This window comes from Maniola jurtina, chromosome 4 (assembly GCF_905333055.1).
Source record: "Maniola jurtina chromosome 4, ilManJurt1.1, whole genome shotgun sequence".
Classification (NCBI taxonomy): domain Eukaryota; kingdom Metazoa; phylum Arthropoda; class Insecta; order Lepidoptera; family Nymphalidae; genus Maniola; species Maniola jurtina.
In genome coordinates this window covers 7,483,281-7,498,312 of record NC_060032.1, presented here as the reverse complement: position 1 = coordinate 7,498,312, position 15,032 = coordinate 7,483,281, and the positions used below count along the sequence as shown (strand labels likewise).

Sequence of the window (15,032 nt, the reverse complement as noted above, 5' to 3'; positions counted from 1 at the left end):
TTGAATTGGAAGCAACCAGGCATAGGATTTTCATACATCCGTAATCACGTTCCTTTCAACTCTCTAACTATCACGGTTCACGATACGCCGTTCACGGTTCAGGCCGTGACGCACGTGCAGACGGACAGACGGACGGAGAGCAGAGGTTTAGAAAATAGGGTCTCGTAGGCACCCTTCGAGGGGTACGGAACTGGAGAAAACTAAATTATAATAATGATAATAGGTTTTCTAGGTTACCAAGTAAAATTACTTCTCTTAGGTCGGATTGTATTATGATGGATGCTTATGAAACAAAATTAAATGAACGGTCTACTCAAAGTGTTTTATGTTTGCAGGATCCAAGGATGTTGGAAATGAATAAATGAGGAAAAGGAAGACCCAAAACTAGGTATGGGTCAGGGACACAAAGTCCCAAGGAAGGAAAGCCCCGAGGTTACGGGCTATGGACAAAAAGTCCTATAGGAGGAAGGAGGTAGACCCTAGGATAAGGGTCATTAAAAATTTGGATCTGGAGGGAAAGAACCCTAGGATAAGGGTCATTAAAAATTTGGATCTGGAGGGAAATAAGGACAATCACATATGTATCCCGGTAGAAGAGAGACGCGCCAAGGCTCGGAATCCGCGATTTTCCAATAAGAAGGGAAGAAGAAAATATGTGCGTGAAACTATTGCGTTGAAAGTGTATGAAAATGTTTTGTGATTTAAATCGAGAACTGGCGGCGATTAACTTTAAGTTTAGAGAGTTTATTTTATCAAAAGGACAAGAAGTTCACTTACACATATTCATATTAAGAATCGCTCCCGATTCTAAATATAAATATAGAAGAAAACATAATCTTTAAAGGTATGGTGACTATACAATAATATAAAAAGTCAAAACACGTTATATTCGTTAACAAACTATACCTACATCTAGCTAAGATATCTATGGTGTTTGACACTGTTTGATTAAACTTTAAACTTTGTAAAAGATTTTTCCTCCAGTATGAGTTTCGGCAAGTACATTATGTAGTAGAGCTAGGTAGTTTACATACCATAATTAGTCCTAGCTTTATGTAATTGTAGCATAATAGGTATGTTCGTTTTGTGTACCATATTTATGAGATTTAGCTTTAAAGTGATGCGTGTATGTACGGACTTTAATAGTATTTTCCTAACAAATAGACATATTTTGAATTTGTATAATTGACTTATATAATATAGTTCATCAGTTTTCTTATATAATTCTTTAGTGGGAAGGAGAGTCTAGTTGGAACAGAACTTTTAACAATTTATTTTGAGATACTTGAAACCCTTTAAAGTAGTTTTTAGTAATTAGTTTTACATGCTCATCCCCAAATCTCTATTGAGTGTTCCTGTAAAATATTGGCTTGTGAGTTATAATTGATGCTTCGGACTTTATGCATATACCTACCTTCTTTGATTAAATTGAGGCCTCCTTTAGTTGCTACTGGTCTCGCAATTTTTGATATCTTTATGATTTTTGAAAAATTATTTATAAATTTAGAGTGTCTGCATCTTTTTATTTTAATATTAGCGGAAGAGAACAGAAAAATGAATTTTAGATTAAAGGCTAAATTTGAGTGCTACTGTAGACTGGCAGGTAAAGTTGCGAGGGTAAATAGTTTGGAATTGAATTGAGTTTATCTGCTATTTTCTAATTATATCGGATGGAAAGGGTTGCTGCGAGTGCTCTAAAATTAAGTTGCAATCATAATCAATACCAATGTATCAATAAAACTGTATATTCCTTCTAGTTAAGTTAGCAAGAATATTAATTTAATTAATTACTATCTTAATTTTTTTTTTGTTTTGTTGAACTAAGTCTTTGTCATTTTGGTTGTGAAGTTTACATGTTACTTAAGTTTTAATTTTTTTTTAAAAGCGATGAGACTCGCTTAAAACAGGATGGCCGAGCTGTAAGCTTGGCCCATATTAATTATCTATAAAACATAGTTGGCGCCACTCAAATCATAACAAATCATAACATCATATTAGAAGGCGTCATTGATTGGCTGAAGTTGTTCAACATCTGATCGATAAACGTACTGTATATAAAATTCTTATAGTTTTTAGTTGATGAATTGTAGCATAATAAAGGATAATATTTGTAATCAATATATAAGATGAAAACATCTTTATTACTTAGATGATTTGTGAAACGAGCTTGATGATTTGTATATTAGTCACTAAGTTTATTCATTGTACAATTTGGATTGGCCGATAACGATAAGATAAAAAGGGGAGTGGCTAATAAACGTGGAGAGGTTACCTGTAAGAGTGGTTTTAAAACGACGACATTCGAAAATATACTAACGTAAGAGGAACAACATTTATTTGACACAAAATGTAAAAGTTAATAAATTTAAATATGAAATAAAAGTATAATAATTTATCATAACGATTGTGTTTGTGATTTCGTCAGACCTTACCCAAAAATACCTATCTAATCCATTTCGTAAGTCAACCGGATGATTACGGATTACATTTTTTGACCTTATCTAAAAATCATTTATCTAAACGTTTAAAGTTTGCTTGATTAGATATTAGGTAGGTAGGAAAATTAAAAAACACGGACCTTTTATCTTTATACTTTTTATTTACAGCAAAGGTGAGTTGCAAATAGATGATGGCCTGACCATGTTTATTCAAACCATGATTGCATTTGACTAGTTTCGCTAATTTTTCTAATGTCCCAGCCACATTAAAGGCCAACAACGCGATGTTCAACGACGTTTTTCATTAAACGTAGATGCAGCCACGATCAACGTGCCGTTAATGGCGTTTGGCGTTAAACGATTTTAACGCCAATTCAATTGGCATTAAACGTTAACTGTTCAATTGTGGCCACTCAGTAAACGCGTTGATTATCGCGATAACTTTGGCGCTGTTGGGCATCGACGTTAACCTTAATTTTGCCCGAGCATGATGTTTAAGGTTTTAAATACTAGCCTACGTACCTACCTACGAGTACGTACGAGTACCTACCTACTCTGAATAGCATTATACCATAGACAGAATAACAGGCAATACCGATAACATGCAATAGACCGTATATCTACACCCAAATAATTACCACACCAACATTTAAAATTAAAAAATAATTTACGGAAAACCGCATATATTAATTTTTTTTATAACATAACAGCTGATGAAAAGGTTCGCTCCGTTTTGATCTTTTCTTAAAATCTGAATTCGAAATTCCGGTTGTTTTCGCTTCAACTGCGGTTTCACAAACGATGACTGTCGAAACTCCGGAGTTACAAATCGGAGTTCCGGAGCTCAAGCCCTAGTGTGAAGTATGCCAATAGCCAATTATCCAGAGCGTGGTGGATTATGGCCAAACCCTTCTCATTCTAAGAGCAGACCCGTGCTCAGTAGTGAGCCTACAGATCGGTTAATGATGAGGTAAGATCGTTAACATTACTTGGGGAGTCCCGAACAGTATGTTATCTCGATTGTCGTTTGTCACAGTATTATTTTTTATCACGTCCATAACTTTGATCATAATTTTTATTACTTTTGGGTGAATACAGCCCATAAGTAGGTACCTGATGAACGCTATTTATTTATCATTTTTAAGGATTTTTCGCTTTCTTAGGTAGGTACCGTCCGATCTACCTCGTTGGCTTGAGTTACGTACTGTGAGTAAGTATGTTACGTGCCAAGTTGGTGTTGTTATTTTTTTCACTCAGACTATCGCTTGCCTGCAATCAAAAACATGCTGGCAAATGATGATGAGTCTAATGTAGAGCGCGTTTGCTTAGAAGGTAGGTACCTACTTAGTAGGTAGAAGTGGAGGGGAAAACTGGAAGTGGAGGGGAAGGGCATTATTTTTGTGCTTTCGTGAGCTGTAGTTATCAGTTTACGATGTACCTAGTTAAAAAGTATTTCTTAGTAGGTACCTATCTAATTTAAAAAAAATGTGATAGTGTAAAGATGGCCTTGAGTTCAAAGTTGTTATGAATTTTGAGTTAGTTTGCTACGACGAGGTGGCCGAGTGGTTAAGGCGTTGGACTGCTAATCCAATGTGCTCTGCACGCGTGGGTTCGAATCCCATCCTCGTCGACAAGTTTTTGACTGTCTAATTTCTTGGAAAATGGGGCATCCATTACGTCATATTTGGTTTAAAGCCGATTTTTAAAGCACAAAACAATGTTAATTGAGAATTTTTGACGTTTTGACAGTTCTTTTATGTTGTAGGTATTATGGATAGGTTTCTAACAATCTAATTTTTCAAAAAATGATTGTGATGCACACATTACATTGATAAAAAAATGTAGCTTACTACTGGTGAAAGAATTTTCAAAATCGGTTCAGTAGTTCCAGATATTACCTACTACAAACAAATTTATAACCTCCTTATGATATTAGTATAGATAGTATAGATATAGACTATAATACGCTGGGCTAGAGGCAAGATGCGTTGAACAGCCGTCGAACAAGCGTTGAACACGAGTTGAAAACGCATTTCAACGTGTGTAGGTATTTACCTACATTTTTAACTGACTTCCAAAAAGGAAGAGACGGTGCGTTTTTTTTCGGCAATCAAGATTGGCATCATTGACTTCAATTTCGCAAAAGACTCGCTGTAAACACAAGTGCACTGTGCACTTACAATACCATACATTCAATAAGTAAGTAAGTGCAAATAATTACACGCGGCGGGGCGGCACGCGTCGCGGCGTCGGCGCGTGGCCTCCTCGTCTCCTCCACATTGTTGTCTGCTGTTATTTATGAATATTATTGCGCCGAATATCGCCGACACGCGCCCAGCCCCGGCGATGTGTACACGCTCTTATGAACACTATAAGCTATCTGGTTTTACGTGGTTTTAACTTTGGGCTAGTCAATGAGCGGATGACGTGTGTGGTGCAGTTTTAACTGTGGATCAGCTGATTGATACGCGTTTATTGTAGCACCTACCCAGTTAAGTCGTCGGCCAGTTTACTCGTGGTTCCGGGGTTCAATCCCGGCACGCACCTGTGTCTTTTCGGAGATATGTGCGTTTTTAAGTTATTATAAAAATATCACTTGTTGTAAATGTGAAGGAAAATATCGCAAGGAAATCTGCGTGCCTAAGAATTCTCCATGATGGTCTCAAAGGTGTGTGCAGTCTGCTAATTTGCACTTTAACAACGTGGTGGACCTAAGCCCTTTTCATTCTGAAAGGGGGAGACCCGCACTCAGTACTTAGTAGCCACCGATGGGTTGAGATGATGATGAATAATGAGGTTGGTACAGTCCGCAAATACTTACTAGGCGTAATAATAAGCTACTATTTAGGTATGCAAGGAACTAAATTAAGAAGGTCATTGCTACTATGTAATCTCCTTATAAGTATGTGTAGTTCAAGAAACTGATACCAACAATCGCATCAAACATTAAACACCCTACCATTTGGCTGAGGGGGTAAAAGGATCTTCATACGCAAAACGCACAAAAACAGAATCTATTCTGCGGATTTATTTTTTATAACTTATGTTTCCCCTTTGCTTACACAGAGGGATATAATTCACACAAATCTTTATTTTTCTTTGTTCACGTGAGGGTGCGGGCCTCCCGTTGAGTGCTGATGATGAGTTATGAGGAGTAGGCCGGAACACGGAAGTCGCCCTCTACGACCGGCCCTCCCGCCCCACTTCCTATACCAATCGAGCTTTTGCTAACATAAGGGATGTTTTATAATTTATTGTTTTTTTCCTCGTTAATTTGTGAAAGACTTGAGACTTTGAGAGCCTTTTCTTCCTTTTATGATCTTTCGTTATGGTGGAGTTAAGTTAGTCATGGGATAGAAATAGATACTTTATAGTATTATAATCGCTAAAAAACCCATAATAATAATCATATTATTATTATCTAAGTACGACTGGGTACAGTACAGTACTAAAGTGTTCGTTGAGCTTTTCCGCAAAAACTACTTACCTAGTTATTTTTTGCTGACCAATACGAAAATAATTTTGCGTGCCATCCATGCTTGACAGGATATTATGTGGATATGTACAAAGTACAAACAGCGACAAAGCAAGGTTAGCAAGGATGAGCAGCATGATTCAACCGTTCCCATTATATTTTGTCAAAAATGATTATCATTCTGATTCTGAGACTTACCCGTTAAAAAAGGTACTTACCTAGGTAAGTACCTTTACTACCTAGGTCTACCTAGGTAGTTTTCTAAGTCAATACTCAATGTGAAAATTAACTAAAAGTAGGTGAATTTCCATGTAGCCGCGACGTGAGATGCATATCACCACGATAGGCGGCCGTCAAAACACTTGTCCCGATAGCGAACAATGTGCTCCCTACGCTGCATCGACCGAGCCATCGATGGTTTGCTGGACGACGACGATACGACATCGATTGGAACAGGTTTACCGCTACTGTTGGTTTTTCATACATTTGAACGGAGTTAGCTACACGTTGCTTCCATACCACGAAAGTACCTCATTCGCCTATACATATTCCTATCAATAAACCAAATTAACCAAAACAAAGACTTATTTACTAATTCTCTTTCCACAGGCAATTTTTTCCATTTATTCATACTTTAAACTAGCACAGTTCTATCCTAAAACTGGTACAATAACAAGTGTAAATTAAAAATTTATAACACCCCCGACGATCCAAAGTATCTGAGTTTTCCAAAACATCATTTTCAAATAAATAATTATGTATTTAGGCAACGTCCATCTTGACAGCTTGACATTTGTCTATTGACATAATATTATGAACCTAACGGTTATCTAACCTTCTTTTCTACAAGAAAATTAGAAAAGAGCTGATAACTCTTAAACGGCTGAACCAATTTTTTTAGATTATAGCTAAGAACACTCTCGATCAAGCGACCTTTCAAACAAAAAAAACTAAATTAAAATTGGTTCATTCGTTTAGGCGCTACGATGCCACAGACAGATACACAGATACACAGATACACAGACACACAGATACACAGATACACACGTCAAACTTATAACACCCCTCTTTTTGGGTCGGGGGTTAAAAATAAATATTTTTCTCCTCTTGTACTTATTTTAAATCACAATTGTCTTCTTTTTGTCTTCATGTAAGTTCTAGCTCACCTGCCCCGGCGTTGCTCGAGTGGAACTAAGAAAATCGGCGTGGAGGTTAAAAATATCAATTTAATTAATGTATTATAATTTAATTATAATTATAAATTATTAAAAAATCCTGAAATATATTTTTCATTTGTAACTAAAAACCCAAATACCAATTGCCATGGAAATAACTTGAAAAATGACGGACTTTTATATAAACTTTCACCCACTAGGAGTGAGTAGAATTTAAAAAAATGAAGAAATGTATTTTTTTTTTTATTTCGAACCGAAAGACTAAATACCAATTTTCATCGATCAACAGAAACTTTCATACAAACTTCCATCCGCTATTAACCCCCTTTGAGGTTGAAATCCTAAAAATCCTTTCTTAGTGGGTGCCTACGTTATAAAAGGAACCTACTGCCCAAAATTTCATGTTTCTAACCCCAGCACATCATCCAAATAGCTCAAAGTTTTTATTGTTCTTATAGTATAGAGTTTCGAATTAAATAGCTATCATAAATATCATAATCATAAAGATTATGATTTTTAAAAGAACTTATAAAATAGCGCTGGAAAATGATTGTAAATCGTGAACAGCATTCAAAGTTCGAAAATTGCAGGTCTTATCGATGTCGTATCGATGTTGCAGTTTGTGCCGTTCCTTATAAAAAGCTTGTCGTCCTTCCGCACGTTCCGCACACCTTATTTGTATTCAGAACGCAATTGAGATGTTCCTATTTTAAAATTTATCTGTTAACGACACGTTCACCGTATGACTGGCAGGTGTAAAACAATTTCCGATGAAGATATCACTACTTGAATAGGTACTAAATTACTTTCACATGTTTACTTGGGTTTTAACACTGAAATATACTTACCTACCAACGTTAATATTAAATTTTATGTTGCACATTAAATACCATTTTTACCGTACAGTGACCTAAATGACATAATTTGCATTTACAAGTAGAGACTTAATACTTAATAATGTTAAGAATTTATTTTTAATTTAGCTCTAGAAGTACCTACCTACCTATTATTGGCGTCACTCAGAAAAGCAGGTATTATTTAAATATTTTTATCGAATTATTGGAATGTCCTCTCCAAAACCAACACAAAAAAAACACAAGTTTAATGTGTAAGGTTATCCGAGAGTTTTAATCTAAACAAACTAATGCCAAAATAAATAATTTAATTAGAGCGTGATTGCTATCACAACATCTAATTATTCAGTTCACAATCCAAATACCGAAAATATGCGATATCGCTCCGAATCTCGGAAGGAGACTGAACTAAAACCTTCAAAACACCCGTATTTATGCAAGTTCAATCTTGTTGGCCTCCTAGTAACAGATTGTATGACATCGAATGAGCCAAATATCGATTTTACCAAACTACCTTCATCAGCTAAATTGATAATTTTATATTATTTTTGACAACTCAAATCAACTTTTTTAAAAATAACCTTACACTACTCAGAATTCCTGCATACTATATTTTTTTCTTTCGGACTGTGTTATGCTGTTTGCCCTTATTAGCTGTTACACAACGTCACCGGTGGGTTGGGTGAGCGCGGAGCTCAGCCAGAAGTTGGGTTGGAGCCCTATATGTATAGGGCTCGACGAGATCGGGGGTAACGACTTCCTAAGGGCGCCTCATTTTATTGAAAATCTTAGTACAATAAAATTCAACTAAATACTGCTAGCTAAATACTGTACAAAGCATGCGTGATTTGTAGACTTCGAACTAAAGCTTTTTAAAAGCCTATATTAATAGGTAAGTAAGGTACGTCTCTGATGATTTTTTAAATATTATGATCATTTTAGTCAGCTTATTTTCTCCTGTTAAATTCTTTTTTTACTGTCCTTTATATAGGTATACGGCGAACATAAAACACTCGGCTTTTAATAATTTGCCGATTCTAATAAATAAAGATTTCAGTCTTTACAGAGGGCCCGCTCTAAAAACGACCGCCCGGGTTGCATGCATTAGAATTCAAACTCTATTGTATTTTATCATACATTCTTTTTTGCACCTCGCCCGAATATATTTGCAATTTTAGTTGACAGGATTTATCATGAAGCTTTTTGCGTTACGCTGATTGTCTTTCGAACGGGGGCATTTCTTTTGGTACCGATCCCCACGATAAACGTCTGATTATCCGAACGGACGGTCCTCCTAGGGCCCGATAAGGCCAGCTTTGGATTAAAATTAAGTGTATTAATAAATATCTTGACTTTATGAACGGAAACAAAGAAAATAAGTATAATGAACGTAGGGGCTTAACAAAGAAGATTACTAAAACATCTACGAAAGACATATTACTTACATTGCTCAACCAATATATTTTTTCTTAAAATCAAATCTTTACTAAATCTACCTAAATTAGATAGGCTCATAGGTAGGTACATAATTACTTATCTTTTAGGGTTCCGGACCTGAAAAGGAAAAACGGAACCCTTATAGGATCACTTTGTTGAATGTCTGTCTGTCTGTCCGTCCGTCGTGTCTGTCAAGAAAACCTATAGGGTACTTCCCGTTGACCTAGAATCATGAAATTTGGCAGGTAGGTAGTTCTTATAGCACAAGTAAAACCATGAATTTGTAGTTACCTACCTTTACCTACTTAAAATATAAAAAAACAACGTGATCTTTCGTTAATCTTTGCGGGATCCTACATTTAAGATTTAAATAAGTAGGTAGGTACCTACCTACCATAATCGAGCGGAACTGAGAATCCTCGAGGCTCGAGGATTGAAAACACTGCTGAATTGCAACCAGGCTACTTCCTACTTTTTTTTCAAAGTGTCTTAGAATGAAATTCAACCGAGAGTCAAGACTATCTATGGAATGTTATACTTAATTACTATACTTACTTAATATTTATTTATAACACCTTCCTATCCAAATGGGTTTTGCTGATTGACATTTCATTTCAAAGTTACCAAACTCGGGTTAGGCATGAGCGTTATGACGGGCTATGATTTTTCTGTTTAATGCACATGGGTGCGTAAACAAAAAGGTAATAGCCGGGGTTGCAAGGGGCGTAGCCAGGTGTCAGTTGCAGAGATCTTATCTCCGATAGGGGTGCAAGCCGACGGGTAGCGTAGCCCATAGACGAGGCACCCTTCGCCGACGGGACGGTCGATGTTACGTCCATACTCCGTTAGTCCGTATGTGTTATCCATTTTAGGGTGAAAGTTTCAGCAGCCAGACTGACGAAAGTTAGATTGTATGAAACCTCGTTTCAATATAACTTTCGCCTTGTTCTGTAGAGACAAACTTTATTAATTAAAATTGTAGGGACCGATGTAACTTTAGGACTTTATCAATTAGATACCAACATTATATACCTACCTATATCGACTTTATATTAGGTACAATATGCGTAGCAAAATATAACCATGGCGGTGACGAGAAGCGAGTAGCTTAGAGATGAATTAATGATTTCCATTTCCAGCAAAACGGCTTGTTGAAGCAATAATGACCCTTGAAGAGCTCAGATCCATATTACCCACCTATAGGTATACTTAGTTAAAAATTAGGATGAAATAATATCACTGTTATTTCCTATAACAGCAATATCTACTCGTATCTACCCATTCGACTAAAGTTGAATCAAAAAGATAACCCAATTTTTTTCGTAATATTATGTAAGTAGTTATTAGTTCAAAAATTTGGATTTGTTTAGAAAATATGTTACCATTTTTATTATGATCCATAAAAGTTATTTGCGTCGAGATAAGTCGTTTTATTATTACCCTGACGATAATCATTAAAATGTATAGTGCAATCAATTATTGCTTGCGTCGGCCCAAGTATGTCTGGAGTTATGAGAAACAGGACTACGTGATCAAGACCATTAACTTGTGAGCCAATTATCCCTCGTGTTCTACGAGTATGTCGAGCCGGACCAGCCTACAAGCGCAATATGTTAACATATTTTTTTAATTTCTCCTTCGGCTGAAGTATCGGCGAGTGCATGCGCAGGAGTGAGATTTATAATAAGAAAACGCTCCTACCGCGCATGAGGCATAAGGATCTATAAATCTTTTGTACTGCATCGGCCAATCCCTGTTGAGAAACTATAAATCATCGGCGTAGAGCGTACGGTCGAATTGAACACGGACACCGTCCCGCTCGCACTCCCGGCTCCTCGCCCTCGATACATCATTTATCATTTCTTTCTCTCGTTTCTTCTCAATGATAAATTCAATTCTCTTTTCGAATATGATTGTTCCTCGTTTTGTTATTGTGTTTTATTGTGGTACCGTCACGGAGTTCGGGTTTTTGATCGGAATCCGATTGAAATGATCGCGAGAATTGGATTTCCATTTTAGATTTCGTGCCACAAGTGATCAATCTTTTAGGCTTTCGCATGGAGGCCCACAGCCTTGCTTACAATTCTAACTAAAAAAATAATTTATTTTATTGTAGAGGTCCTTTTGCCTCTTATTTGAAAATGATTCTAATTTTAATTACTTTATGCACGCAAGAGTAATTTTTTTCCTCTTAGGTATTCTACCTACTTAGTGTATTGCTTCAAATCTTAATAATATTATGCGAAAAGATTTTATCTTAGGTTGACCTAGTAGGTACACTACAATATAGTGTAGAGATACTATTATTAAATTTATAATAATAATATAATTATATAATTTATAATAATAATATAATTTATAATAATAATATATTTATAATTTTTTTTATTAAGCTCAAAACTGTTATTCTACATTGAAAGTGACTCGATCAAAAGATAGGCAACAAAGGAATGCCATACTTCCAATCACCATACCACAGATTCCATACTCGGGCATTTTAAATATCAAGTTCAATTACAGAAGAATCGTCGAGGAGAATAAAACTGTCGTCATGCATATCTAATAGCAAGAGCAGGACCTACATTCCTACTGTATCTACCTAGTAGGTGATATTCGTAAATTGTAGAGTTTAGGCCCTGTATCCACCTAACCGGAGAAGAGAGGAGATGTGTTCAGTCGACCAATCAGATTCATTATAGATGATGTGAAAAAATCATCACGTCATGTTGTAAATTCTGATTTGTCGACTGTACATATTATTGTTATCTCCTCTATGCGCTCCGCTTAGGTGGAGCCGAGGCACCTAGGTGAGTTAGTTCACACAGTAGTTAGGCAATTGTAATGGAAATGACAGTCGTGTCCTTGATAACTGTCACGGTTTAGACTTTTCCTAGGTCGATTGGTAGGTCCATTGTAGATCATCCAAATTCAGGCTTGAACATAAACGACGCATGAAGGCAGCGCCACGAGAACGTGCCATTGCGGCTCCTACTTCATGAGGTCGTAATTCAAGGAACTGCATGAAGATTGAAGGAAGGTGTTAAGGATCCATCATCCTGGAGCGTCGCCGCATATGACGCGCTTCATAAGGTACCTAACTGTATAATGCGTCCGAACTTTCGAAGCGAAAAAACTTTCCGCCATGTTCCGTTGGACAAAACCCATTGAGAATATATTAAAAATAGACATATTGGCTCAAAAGATGTTTCTAGCTACACACTAGTCACAACATGGCGGACAATTTTCCGTTTATTAGTTCGGAAGCATTAAAATAGGTAAGTAGGTTTACAAATCTTACAGGACCGTATCGCGCTTTCAATGTAAACGTCTTGAAGCGGTGCGGTTTCTGTTGCCTTTTATATGAGCCAAAAATACAACTGCTGCTGCTGTACGTGAACTCTATTATTCGTTTCTACTCCACTAGGTATAAAGAGCGGACAGCGTTTCGAAGGTCAAACACAAGAGATAAGGCACCAAAAGCTCAATTTGCTAAAATTCCATGCACAACTGTAAAATACTTAGTTGGAATTGTTGCAAAGATTGCAATGTGGAGGATTTTGTGGTGTTGCGTGGTGATACATACTTATGGCTGTTTTGGTACTTTGCTTTTTCTTCTTCTTCTTCTTTGTCGTCTCACTCTTGACAGAGCGGTCGTGGTCATCATGAAGCAACGTCTTTTGTCAAGTTAAGTCAACGTCGTCGTTGCTTTTTCTACATAAGTATTTTAGCAGTAGGAGGGCGGGTGGTGGAGCATATCGACCAAACAGATTTCACTGTTTTAGCGGCAGCATAGCAAATTAAGCTTCTGGTTCCTTGCACCTATATTAGGTATTAGGCAAACTTAGACATAGACTTAGGACCTGCTTCTATACAATATCTAAAATAGAAATAATTTGGAAACTTTCTTTGATTTGAAATATGTTTTTATTATTATTTTATCTTTGCTATTTACATGGCCGTAGAAAAGACAATCAAAAGATTCATCTTAAAGTAGCTTAAATTATATCGTTCTCTTCAGTCAATTAGTTAATTTACAATTTTTCTATCTAGAAATAGCGTGGGTTTGTGAAAAAATATACATATTTTTTTTAAATATATAAAACTGTGTATATGTATAGCCATACAATTCCGAAAAACATAGATAGCTCGAATCGATAGCAATGACAGATAGTTTAGTACATTAGGTACAATATCACTTAACACTATTATCACTGGGTATTCCTTAATAAAGTATTTATTTATACACAAAGTTAATTAACATATTAGAAACTACTTTACAATAATAATTATACAACCTATAAATCGAACTTTATTGGACTTCGGTACTTTGGCCATAAAATCAACGTTTTATTATACGTCTTAATGTTAAATTAAAAACAAACCAGTTTGCAATATAAAACATGTCACAGATTATTTATTTATTCTTAAGAAGCGACAAATAGACTTTATAACATAAAATTGCAAAATGGTGAAAAGAATACCATTCGTACTGCTTTTTAGGGTTCCGTAACGAAAGGGTAAAAAGGAACATTTTATATCACTTTTCTATCTGTCTGTGTCTGTCCGTCCGAGTGTCACGGGTCTCTCGCTCGTAGATGAAATAAGTTACAAACCTGAAATTTTGGTAGGCATGTGGTATAGAACCGATACCGACTTTTGGCTTAGAAATTTAATTTACCTAAATTATTTTTCAGGCAGGATTCTTTATGCTCCCATAATGTATGGAAACAAAATATTTTTCTTACCCTAGCGTTTGGGGTATCGTTATAATGAAAACAACGATCAGAGTAGTGTGTACCTAAGTGACCAAAACATAATTATGTACGGAACCCTAAAATAGCGAGGCTGGACTCGCACTTGGCCGGTTTTAATGTAACAAGTTGCTGCCTTAAGAATACTACAGTAAAAGCTGCAATAAATCACTGCCAACAATGCAGTTGACAAAACTCTACGCGTCTCACAAAATATTACAAAAGTCCGTGCAAAACAATAATTTACGCAGGAATATCTCGACAATTATAATAAGACACTTCTTTGCCACACCAACACTGTATTTACAGAAAATATACTGCTCATGCTGTAAAGCTTTTGACAGCTATGTCTTTGTTTACAACTCTGTTGTTTAACTAGAAAACAGATTCGACGTATAAATAGTGAGGGCCGGCTTAGGTCGGTTTTGCCGACGCGACGCGATGCGGGCGGTGCAGTATAGATTCTAAAGCCTCCAGAATCCAGATCCCCCTATTTGTAATTTTTTTCTCATGTATTTTTACGTCAACATTATTATATTATGTACCTTTATAATCATATCCTCCGATCACACTATGTATTAATGCTGGTGCCTGCGACTTCGTTCCCGTGGATATAGGTTTTAAAAATCCCGTGAGAACTCATTGATTATCCGAGATAAGATAAGCCTATGTGTTAATCCAGGGTAACAAACATCCATACATCCATCCATACATACAAACTTTTGCGTTTATAATAATAGTAGGATGTACCTACATAATCATACACTCCGATCACACTATGTATTATGAAAATACCTATATAGGTAACTAATAATTATATTATCAGCCTATACCAACCAATAATATTAATACAAAAAAAAACTCTGAAATTAATTCAGGCGTTTAAATCAATCTAATCATGA

At 36.1% G+C, this 15,032-nt stretch overlaps 1 non-coding gene across 1 annotated transcript; it reads left to right on the top strand.

Moving 5' to 3' along the window:
• Nucleotides 1-3,986: 3,986 nt before the first annotated feature.
• Nucleotides 3,987-4,068, top strand: Trnas-gcu. The gene has a single exon. It is a non-coding gene; the product is annotated as a tRNA-Ser (tRNA).
• Nucleotides 4,069-15,032: the final 10,964 nt, after the last annotated feature.